The following is an 11828-nucleotide window of genomic DNA, read 5'->3' as shown; positions in this document are numbered from 1 at the left end:
TATGTGTGTACAAATATACAGTGTGTGCATATGCATGTGTATGTGTGTATACATGTGTCTCTATGATGCTGTTCAGTCATCAGTCATGGTTTACTCTTCATGACCCCATTTGGGGTTTTCTTAACAAAGATACCAGGATAGTTTGCTTTTTCCTCCAGTTCGTTTTATGGATGAAGAAACTAAAACAAACAGGATTAAGTGACTTGCTCTGGGTCACCTAGCTATTAAGTGTTGAGGTCAGATTTGAACTCAGGAAGATGAGTCTCACTGACTCTAAGCCCAGTGCTCTATCTACTGCACGGATACATACACACACACATATACATACCCATACACATATGTATATTATACAGACACACAACATATCACACTCACATACATATGGGGAGGGGGAGGGATTGAATTTATGATTTCTCTGGTATAGGGAAGTTTCATACCATGAAATTTCTGCAACAGATAAACACACTCTCAGCAACTTATAGTCTTAGAGAGTTGCCTAGAACACTGAAACATCAAAAGTCATTGTGGAATATTCTGGACTTGAAACTAAGTCTTCCTGACTTTGAGATTCATTCGCTAGCCACTAAAAAGAGATTTCTGATTTCTAGCAAACTCCTCTAGAAAAAACACAAAACAAACAAAAATCCACAACTTCCTCTACTAATACAGACTGATCTCTACAATTTATTATAAGAGTTGCCTGAGGCACTTGACAGGTGATATGATTTGCCTTATGTTATGAAATCAGTTCTGTATCAGAGGCAGGACTTTATCCATATTAAGTCATGTTGCCTTTGGAGTATATATATATGACAAACATACTTGTGTATATATACTTTGTGACATATAGACTTGTGTATGTGTATATAAATATATTTACAAATAGATGTGTATTTGTACACATATATATACATTTAATTGGGTTGGTATGTGTAATAATACATAATAATTACTGATATCCCATTATTACCTACTATTTGTAAGACACAGGGCCTGGGACAAAAATGGCATTTTTTTTAATTGTCCAATTTCCAAAGGGAATAAAATGTGTCTTTCAATAACACTTTTAGGGTAAATTAGTCATTTCCATTTTTTCTGGGAAAATCTATTTTTTGGAACAACCTCCATATTAAAAGTATATATAAGCAGGTTCTTATTACTGATAATCTAGGCTTCACTTCTGCTAGGAATGTAAGTTTAAGTTTCAATGCCTGAAGCTAAGTTGTCTTTTTTTTAAAGAAATTGGGGCTAAGTAACTTGCTCTAGGTTACACGGCCAGTTATTTTGTGTGGGTGCCAAGTATCTGAGGCCGGAACTGATCCCAGGTCTCCCAGGGCCAGCGCTCTTACTCACTGTGCCACCTGGCCACTCCTAAAGCTAAGTTTTTTTTAAAGGGAGTTTTCTCTCAGTCTGCCTCTAAAAGTTGCTGGCACACATCCTGACAGGCCTCTTCCATTCTGAAATAATGGTTCCTATAGTCTACAAGACACAATATAATGGATTCCACAAACCACATGCAAATAATTCTCACTATTTTTAGATACACACTGAACAACATCAAGAGACATTTAAGGGCTAAATGGATGCTAAGCTATTTAGTGCAGGTACATACTAGTAGGTACTTACAAAGGCTTATTGATTGATTTATACAAAGAGGATTAAGAAACTGTTATAAAGTGGATAAAGGTCAGAAAGTCTGGAAAACCTGAGTTCAAATCCAGTCTCAAACACTTTACTTGCTGTGTGACCCTGGGCAAGTCATTTAACCCTGTCTACCTCAGTTTTCTCATATGTAAAATGAGCTGGAGAAGGAAATGGCAAAACACTCCAGCATCTTTGCCAAGAAAACCCCAAGTGGAGTCAGGAAGTCAGGACTGACAACAACTGAACAACAAAAACAAAAATAAGAGATTTTTCCCTTGGGGATTTTATAACCTACTCCAGGGAAAACACAACACGCATAAAACATATGTGCACACGTGTGTGTATATGCATACAGACGTGTATGTGCATACATGTATGGGTGTGTGTAAAAAGTGATGGAAAAGGAAGAACACAAGATCTGACAGAATGAAAGCCAAATCAGAGGTCCCAGCAAGAAAAAGCAACAGCATTTCAAAGAAACGTGGAAAATAAGGGAAGAACTTGTAGAGAAAGCCAAGCCATACATTTTTCTCTTTCAGATAATTAGCAAGTTTCAAGAAGCCTTAAAAAGTAGATTAAAATTATTCATCTTTCTTCCACAACCTCCCATCTACAAAAGATTTAAGAACCTCTGTAAGCAAAGAATGACATCATAAACGGTTGTTAGTGGTATTTAAGCTGTTAATAAAAAATAAAATCTAGGAATTTTAGGAAAGAATGGCTTTAAGTAGATTCATTTAAGCAATTTTAGTGATAAGTACCAAGAAAATGGAAATTGCTACATATTTGCCAATAGCAAAAAACATTTCAAAGAATGACAAGCATATTTTATGGAAACTAATTTTGCTACTATTAGTTAATACTCTATTACACAATACAAAATATCTGGCCAAGTCTTTTCTCTCCTTTAAAAACTCTCACTAGATCCTACTATCCCAGTCTGCTACTATTTGAAAGTTCTTTTTCCCTTTTCAGCTCAACTTCTGGCAAAGGCCATCTACCCCTCAGTACCTGTACTTTGTCTCTATTCAGTCTCTTCCAAACTGTTCAATCTAGTTTCTGGTATCATAACTCAACTGAAACTGTTCTCTCCGACGTTACTCATGATCTTAATTGCCATAACTAAGGGCCTTTTCTCAATCCTCATGAAGCATTTGATACTGGTAACCCAGTCTATATCATTCTAAATAGTCTCTCTTCTCTTGCATTTTTTTTTTTTGCTTTTTGGAGGGGGGAAGGCAGGGTAATGGGGGTTAAGTGACTTACCCAAGGTTACATGACTAGTAAGTGTTAAGTGCCTGAGGCTGGATTTGAACTCAGGTCCTCCTGACTGCAGGCCGGTACTCTATTCACTACTCCACCTAGCTGCCCCTTTCTCTTATATTTTTGTGTCTACTGCTCTTTGTTGGTTCTTCTTGTCTGAACATCTCCTCTGAGTCTCCTTTGTTGTATCATCATGCATGTTACACCCACTAAACTGTCAGTGTTCCAAGGACTATCCTAGGTCTTCTTTTCTCTTCTCTCTATTCTATTCTACTTTGTCATCTCATTAGCTCACATGGCTTCAATCATCTTCTTTATGCATGCACATTACTCCCAGATCAGTAAATGTAGACCTCTAAGGTCTCTCTCTTAAGTTCCTATCCTTCTTCATTAAGGACCTGTTGGATATTTTGAGTTCAGTGCCTCTGGAGTGTCTCAAACACATTATTTCCCCTAAAAACCACCCCTTCTGAACTTCCCTAATACTATCCATCCTACAGCTAAGCTTCCACTCACCCAGGCCCACCGCCTCAGTGACAACCTTCACTTTTCTCATTCCCGCCACATCCTATCAGTTCCCATATTTTGTTATGTCTGTCTCCACAATCTCTCAAATGCCTCACCTCTGCACTCACAAAGTAATGATCCCAGTTCAGACTCACATCACTTCCCTTTTCTTTATTATTGCAATTGCCTTCTACATGCACTCCAGGCCTCAAGTCTCTCCCCAACTCCAATTCATCTTCCACACAGCTACCAAAGTGATTTTCCTAAGCACACTTCTGACCACATCATCCTCCTAACTCAATAAATTGTAGTGCCTCCCTATCATTTCTAAGCTCAAATATAAATCCTGTTTGGCTTCTTCCTATCTTTTACATATAACTCACCTCTACAGTACAGTCATCATGATCTACTTGCTGTTCTTCAAACAAGACATTGTCTCCATGCCTTTACCCTTAAATGTTCCCCATGCCTGGAATGCTCTCCCTCAGCCTCCTGACTTCAGAATCTTAAAATCCCTAGTTTCCTTCAAAACAGCTCAAATTTTATCTTCTACTGGAAGCTTTTATAGGGTCTTTCTCTTAAAAGTTATTTGCTATCATATGCATCTACTGTATACTTATTTATGTACATGTTGTCTCCCACTTTAGAATGTAAGCTTCTTCAGGATGTTCTCAGAAAAACCTGGAAAGACTTGCATGAGTTGGTGCACAGTGAAATGTATTATGTACAAAGTAACAGCAAAATTGTAAAGTGATCAGTTGTCAATGACTCAACTATTCTCAGCACTACAATGATCCAAGCCAACTCAGAAGAACTTATGATGAAAAATGCTATCCATCCCCCAAAAAAGAACTGATGGAACCTCAATACAGATTGAAGCCTAGTTTGTTTTTTTACTTTATTTTTCTTTAGATTTTTTGGTCTATGTTTTCTTTCACAACATGACTATTAGGGATATGTTTTGCATGACTACACATGTATAATCTATATCAAATTACTTGCCTTCTCAATGAGGGGGGGAGGGTCATGGGGAGGAAGGAAGGGAAAGAATTTGGAACTCAAAGTTTTAAAAACAAATGTTAAAAATTATTTTTATATGTGACTGGGGGAAAATTAAATACTAAATAAAAGTTAAAAAAAAAAAAGAATGTAAGCTCCTTGAGGGTATAAATTATTTTCACGTTTTTTCATCTCCCCAGTTCTTAACACAGTACCAGATACATATTAAGTGCTAAATGAAAGTTTTCTGATTTACTAATCGATTCACAAACCTTGAATATTCTGAACACTTGATAATTTCCTCTCTCATCTAGTCAGAGTAAGTGTTTTTGAAGGTACCACATACCTCAACAATTCTCATAAAGATTCATTAAAAAAATTGGGGCAGCAGGGTGATGCAGTGGATAGAGAGCACCAGCCCTGAGTTCAAATGTGACCTCAGACATTTGACACTTACTAGCTGTGTGACCTTGGGCTTAAAACTTAACCCTTAGTGCCTCGCACAAAATGAAAAATAATGACTACGTGTTGCCACAAGTACTTACCAAATTAGAGATATCCCTAACTAGAGCCATCCACAAAAAGCGGTGCTTTGGGATAACATGGAAGAAGTTGTAGGAATTTCAATGTGACTACATATTATGAGACTATTTACAAAAATTCAGTGTCTCTTAAATTTTAATCAAATAACTTAAAGCTTGCTCACTGTATACTTCCTATTTCCTTTCATTGATCAATGAAAAGTAACCTCTTAATGTAATCCCTAAAAAAGGGTATTATTCATAAACCTCTCTCTCTCTCTCTCTCTCTCCCACACACACTCACACACATACACCATGAAGTCTTTTGAGCAAAATAAAGAGAAACATTACAAAACCATTTTAAGTCTTTTCCTTTCACACTGATAAGCATGTCAGAAAAAAATGACAGTAATTTGAGCTTTAGTAGCAAACTGATCAAGAAACAAAGATATTCTAACAAAACAGCTTTTTTACACTTAAAGATCAAGAGCTAACAAATCCAAGAGACCTAGGTCGCTTACAATATTAACAGATTCACCTTCTCAGAGATAAAAATACACTATCCCCACTCCCACTTGTTAAATGTTTTGTAAAGAAAAAAAGGATCACAAAAGATAAAAGATTATTTTAATTACATAAAATTAAAAAGCAAAATCAATGCAGCTAGTATAAGAAAATAATCTATCAACTATTCAAAGTAAAGAGAGAAATAACACAAATATATAAGACCAAGAGCTAGTCTCCAGTGGATAAACAAAGAATATACAAAAGCAGTTCTCAAAATAACAGCAAACTATCAACAACTTTATAGATCCACATCATTAACAATAAAAATGCAAATCAAAATAACTGAGGATTTAACCTCACACCCCCAAAATTGGCAAAGATGGAAATAGTCAATGGCAGAGGGGCTATGAAAGACAAGCATACTAATTTGTTAGTGGAACTATGACCTTGTCCAACTATTCTGGAAAACTATTTGTAATTATGAAAAAATTTGTAATCATATTACAAGTAATTACAAATGCAATTTGTAATTATGCAAAAAGGATAGAAATGTACCCTCTATGCCAAAATATTCACTGAAGTACTTTTTAAATGTTAACAAAAAATAAGAAACTAAGTAGTTGCTCACTAATTGGGCAATGGCCAAACTAACTGTGGATGCATGAATGCAATGGCTAGGGTAAGAAAAAAACAAATATAAAGAATTCAGAAAAGCATGGCCTGAAATATAAAGTGATACAGAGTGAAGTAAACAAGAACCAGGAAAATGACAAATGAAATGGAAATGGAAAGGACATAAATAAAAGAAAACTGAAGATCATAAAATTATGATAAATAAGCAATGGTGGATGAGTTGAGAAAAAGTATCTACCAAATTAAAATAGTTCTGAGATTCCTATTCACACCCTTCAAATTGGCAAAGATGACAAGGGGAAATTTTGGAGGGACTGTGGGAAGATGGGCATACTAAAGGACTAATAATAGATCTATTAACTGATCTAAACATTCTGGAAAGCAGTTTGTAATTAAACACCAAAAGTCACTAACCTATGCATATCTTTTCAACTAGCAATATCACTACTAGGTATACACCCCAAAGAGTTTAAAGACAGAGGGAAAGGACCCATACAAACAAAAATATAGTAGCACCTTTCGTTGTTATAGCAAAGAAACAGAAACCAACTAATGTCCATCATTTGGGCAATGACCAATTATGTCTTCAGAATATTCACAATAAAACTTGTTTCCCACATTTTGACAGAGAAATGATGAATAAGGTCCTGAATGAGGAATATATATTCAGATATGACTACTGTGTCAATTTGTTCTACTTGTTCTAATCTGTGACAAGAAAGAACTATTTGGGAATGGGAGTAATTATTGGGGAAAGTAGTTGTGTAGTGATGGTGATACAAGGCAAAAAAGAAAACAATATCAATAAAACATTTAAAAAATAAACAGAAAGCAAAAGGAAGCTCAGAAGTGGTGACAAATAAATAAGACATTTTTGTTACTATTGTGTTAAACTGAATAAATACCTTTAAAATGTAATGGAAGGTGACAGATTCATATGTAATCCTTGTTTTTTCTATTTTTTAAAAATTTATAATAAAAAGAAATTTTGCTGAAGCTGGCAACTCGGTATAAAATATACTCTGTCAGACATGGTTGACATACTGGTTGATTTTGCTGAACTAATTTTGTTTTCTTTTTTAAAAGTTTTGCTACAAAGGTAGGTTTGATAGGTAGGAATCAGGGAAGAAAGTAATCAGAAATGATGGCAATATGAAATAAAAGTTATCTAAGAATAATAAACAAGAGACGTGATTACAAATCTTAGACTTTGTATCATCATCACTCTCCACATCACCTACTATTAACTTCAAGGGACCAGTGATCATTAACCAATCTGGTTAGTCTCTAGTTGGTACACAGATCACAATCCATTCAAACCACTTGATTCCAAGATTTTTTTTTCTATGTTCTTCTAGAGATTCTCCATAGAGGATCTGCCCAATGGGTCTGGAGATTTTCTTGCTCTGTTAATGGGTTGTTTTATAAGATATTTCATCAAGGAGAAGATAGAAAATAAGGAGAAAATTGGTGATTAAAGACAATAACACTGCCTGAAAAAAAAAAACAATCAAGAGAGTATCTGAACCTATCAACCTCTATGCCTATTTCCTCATCTTTATAAACTCTTCAAAAAATGAAACTTATATATGTATCTACTAACCTTGATGAAAATGAGGGGAAATAGACTTTCACAAAGTTTCTACAGTAGAACATATCTTTACAGTCATTCAATTCTCTCCTTACAAGTTGCACAGAATATAAGATACTACTGTAATTACTATTAGATGGAAACAAAAAAGGATTTAATTTGGTACAGCAAAGTGAAACTTGAGAGGTTCTCTTCCAACAAGTAATCTCATATATTTGTTAAGATTATACAAGATTTCTTGACAATATAACCAGAGATTACTGTTCAACAACCCTCTCACTGAGGTCAATGGAGTTTTAAAACAGTGTGATATACATATCCTCCATCATAGCGCCTACTATGTACCAGGCGCTATGCTACAAAATAGGGCTGCAAAGGGCAAAATTAAAACAATCCCTGCCTTCCAGTCATTTATAATCTAGCAAGAGGAGACAACACACACCTATATAGGCATATACAAAATAATTTGGGGGATAAGGGAGAAAGAGGGAAAGTCTTCATGTAAAAAGTGGCACCTTAGCTGACCTCAGAAGGAAGTGAGGGATTCTAAGAGACGGAGGTGAGGAAGAACCAGTGCAAAGGCTCAGAGTGTCATGTATGAGAAATATTAAGAAAGCCAGTTTGTCTGGACTATATAGTGTACATAAAGGAAAGTGTAAGAAAGCTGCAAATATAGGATGGGGCCATGTTATAAAGGGCTTTAAATGCCAAACAGAGGAGTTTATACTTGCCCCAAGATTTAACAGAACTTGCTGTTGATGTTGTTTGGTTGTGTCTAATTCTCCATGACCCTATTTAGGGTTTTCTTGGCAAAGATAATGGAGCAGTCTAACATTTCTTTCTCCAGTTCATTTTACAGATAAGGAAATTGAGGCAAACAGAGTTAAATGACTTCCTCAGGGTCACATAGCTAGTAAGTATCTGAAGTCCAATTTGAACTCAAGTCTTTCTACCTCTAGGCCTGATACTCTCTCTCCACTGTGCGATCTAAGCTGCCCAACAGGGAGCTAGTGTAGTTTATTTACTGAGTATGGAAGTGACAGAATCAGATTTATGCTTTAAAGAAAATCAGTTTCACTGCTATGTGGAGGATGGATCAAAAGAAATGAAAGGAAACTAGAAGTAGGAGACTATTGCAATAATCTACATAAGAGGTAATGAGGACCTGAACTAGGGTGACAGTTGTGTGAGTGGAGAAAAGAGAACAGATATAAGAGATGTCATGGAGACAAAATGGACAAGATTTGGCAAGACAGGTAAAGTGAAGGGCTACAGTCACAAAGCTAGATAGAAAATAAAAGGATGACAGGGCCCTGAAGAGATAAAGTTTAGAGGGTTTACAGGTAGAAAATTAATGAGTTTGTTCTGGACATGTTGATTTTGAGCTACCTATGAGACATCCACTTCAAAATATTCAAAAGTCATTCTATGACGTGTGCCTGGAACTGAGAAGAGTAACTAGAAACATGTATCTGAGAATCACAGAGAGGACTGCTAAGCTATGTGAGCTAATGAGATAACCAAGAGAATAAGTTCAGAATTACAGAATAAAAGAATTTGAGAGTTGAAGAACCCTCAATGATCATTTGGTCTAAAAGAATCCCCACTACAACATATTCAACAAGTGGTCAGCTTTTAAGCCTTTGATTAAAGATCTTCAAGGAGGGGGAAATTACTGCCTCTCAATGCAGCCCATTCCATTTCTGGACAGCTCTAATTGTTAAAAATTTTCATAATCTCAAGCTGAAATCTGTCTCTTTCCAACCTCTACCCACACAGCTCCTAGTTCTTTCCTCTGGGGCCAAATAGAACACATGACTGCCCCTCAAATACTAGAACACATGCCTTCTTGAATTTTCTTTTCTTCAGGCAAAACGTGCCCAGTTCTTTCAAATAATTCTCATGTCATAAATTGAAGAGTTTCTTCATCATCCTGATTGACCTCTTTTGCTCACTTTCCAGCTTATGATGCCCTTCTTAACCCATGGTGCCCATAAGTGGACACAATATTCCAGATGAAGTCTGACCAGAAGAGAGTACAATGGAATTCCTTCATCATAATGTATATCTGGAATAGGAACTGATAAGACCAGTTGAGTTGAGACCAGAAATGAATGGATTTCATTTGAGTAGCTGTATAATGTTTACAACAAACCCAAAATACTCCCCAGCACAAAAAAAAATCATCTTTAACACGCTCTCTCATGATGTTAAATGGTTTCAAATCTCAAAACACCACAACATCTAAAAAGTCAAAGCTGTCCAAAGGGCAATGGAAAATGGTATGATGGGCACAAGCAGTCTATTTACAACAATGAAATGTAAAAAGGCAAGGGGGACAGCATCCGAGAAAATTCTACTTAAAAAAGGTGGAAGGACAATCAGACAAAACCACAAGTTTAGAAATTCTGCATGTTATATTTCAATTTCTTTTCTTTGGCAAAAAGAAACTGACTGATGCCACCATTAAAGAGTAGATACCAAATGAAGTTTTCCTATTTTAATAATATACCAAAATGTCCTTGGGGAAAAAAAAAATATGTCACAGGCCCAAAGGACTGAATACAGAAGATATCATAACTAATCTGTTTCCTAAAAGGCAAAAATTTATTCTCATTAAAAAAGAAAAACACCAAAAGAGTTGAACCAGGAAAAAAGATACCCACAGGAAATGTAATGAATAAAGTCGTCTCCTAATTCAAAGGCAAACAGAACTAAAGGAACAGGAAGATGATCCCACATTGTTTTCCTTTTCCTGAGGATTCCAACAACATTTTCTTGTTTAATCGGTAGTGGTAGGGGACACCACAATTGTTCCTTCAGTTGGAATCATAAAATTATGCATGTGGAAAGGGAAAAAAGAAGGAACAGACAGGGAAACCAAGAAAATACACATACAAACATGTACCATTGGTGATGACCTTATCCAGCTGGGAGACACAGAAATTATTCTTTCAGTTCACAACATATAACTGTGTGACGGGGGAAAGGAGGGAAACTGGGAAAGGGAAAGCAACAGAGATGTGGAACCAAACACATACATGCCTCTGGTGGTCACCACCAAAGAGGAAGATCACAGTAAGAGGATGTACATTAAAACAGGATCCGTGTCCTTCAGTGACACTGGTTTTTGCGAAACCTAGATAAGGATCAGACAGGGAGAAAAGACTGAAAATCCTATGTCAGTGAGCAGTAGCTTTGCCAAGAAAACTGGGAAGGTTATGGCTTGGATTATCAAACCCAACCATGACTAGTGGAGGGGTGGGGGGAAGGGGAAGGCTTGTCCAGGAAGGATCCAGCCCACCCTACACACACACACACACACACACACACACACACACGCGCGCGCGCAGGGGGCGGGGTGGGGAAGAGGGAAAATAAGAGAAAAGGACTGCTCTTTTCCCAGCCAGGTGTTGAGGCCCGATCAACCTGAAGCCCAGTCCTTAAACACCGAAATCACCCAACAAAATCACCCTCACTCGGGACTCCCAACTGCAAATCATTGCCAAGATCTCCTTCATCTCCGCCTGGAGCCCCGAACGCCCGGAGCCCACCCCTCCCTCCAGCCCTGCCCGCCTCAGCGGCGAAGGAGGAGGACGAGAGGAAAGGGCAAGGCGCGGGGGAGCCGGGGCTCGGGGTGGGCAGAGCCGCGGGGGGCCAGGGGCGGCCAGAAGGGTCGTGGAGAGCGAGCCCGGTGGGGGAGGCTGCCCAAGTCTACACCAGGGCGGCCATGGCTCCCCGACCCCCGACCCAGCCCCGTCACCTCCCAGGGAGAACCCTTCCCTACACACGCACACACATACATACATACACACACACACATTCACACACCCGCCGCCTCCACAGCTCCTCGATCCCGTCCTTTCTCTGCTCCTGCCCCCTCCCCCCAGGCCTCAGCCCACCGCCTTTCGCCTTTCCCCCACCTCATCTCCGGGCGGGAGCTGCGCGGTCCCGGGGAGAAATCAGTGCCGGGCACACGCCCCGAGGAGGGATGAAGACGCCGCCGCACCACACACCATCCCCTCCAGTCCAGGAGCTCTCTCGGGATTCTCCCTTCCGAGCCGCCGTACTGTGGAGCAACCAACTATCTATGTGTCTTATCTGTCTATCGGTCTGTCTATCTATCTATCTATCTATCTATCTATCTATCTATCTATCTATCT

The 11828-nt window shown here is 38.1% G+C and overlaps 1 protein-coding gene across 7 annotated transcripts in view; it reads right to left on the bottom strand.

The window, feature by feature from the left end:
- Positions 1 to 11822, bottom strand: part of ITSN1 (intersectin 1) — a 327970-nt gene extending 316148 nt beyond the window's left edge. For all 7 annotated transcript variants that reach the window (XM_069074954.1, XM_069074950.1, XM_069074953.1 and 4 more), the window contains exon 1: positions 11589 to 11822. The gene's annotated coding sequence lies outside the window, so the exon portion shown is untranslated. The remainder of the gene's footprint in view (positions 1 to 11588) is intronic.
- Positions 11823 to 11828: the final 6 nt, after the last annotated feature.

Source organism: Petaurus breviceps, unplaced genomic scaffold, assembly GCF_028583685.1.
Source record: "Petaurus breviceps papuanus isolate PSGF00001 unplaced genomic scaffold, PetGlider_PUasm1.0 90897, whole genome shotgun sequence".
Classification (NCBI taxonomy): Eukaryota; Metazoa; Chordata; class Mammalia; order Diprotodontia; family Petauridae; genus Petaurus; species Petaurus breviceps.
Note: the sequence above shows the minus strand (reverse complement) of the source record. Positions and strands in the feature narration are given on the sequence as shown.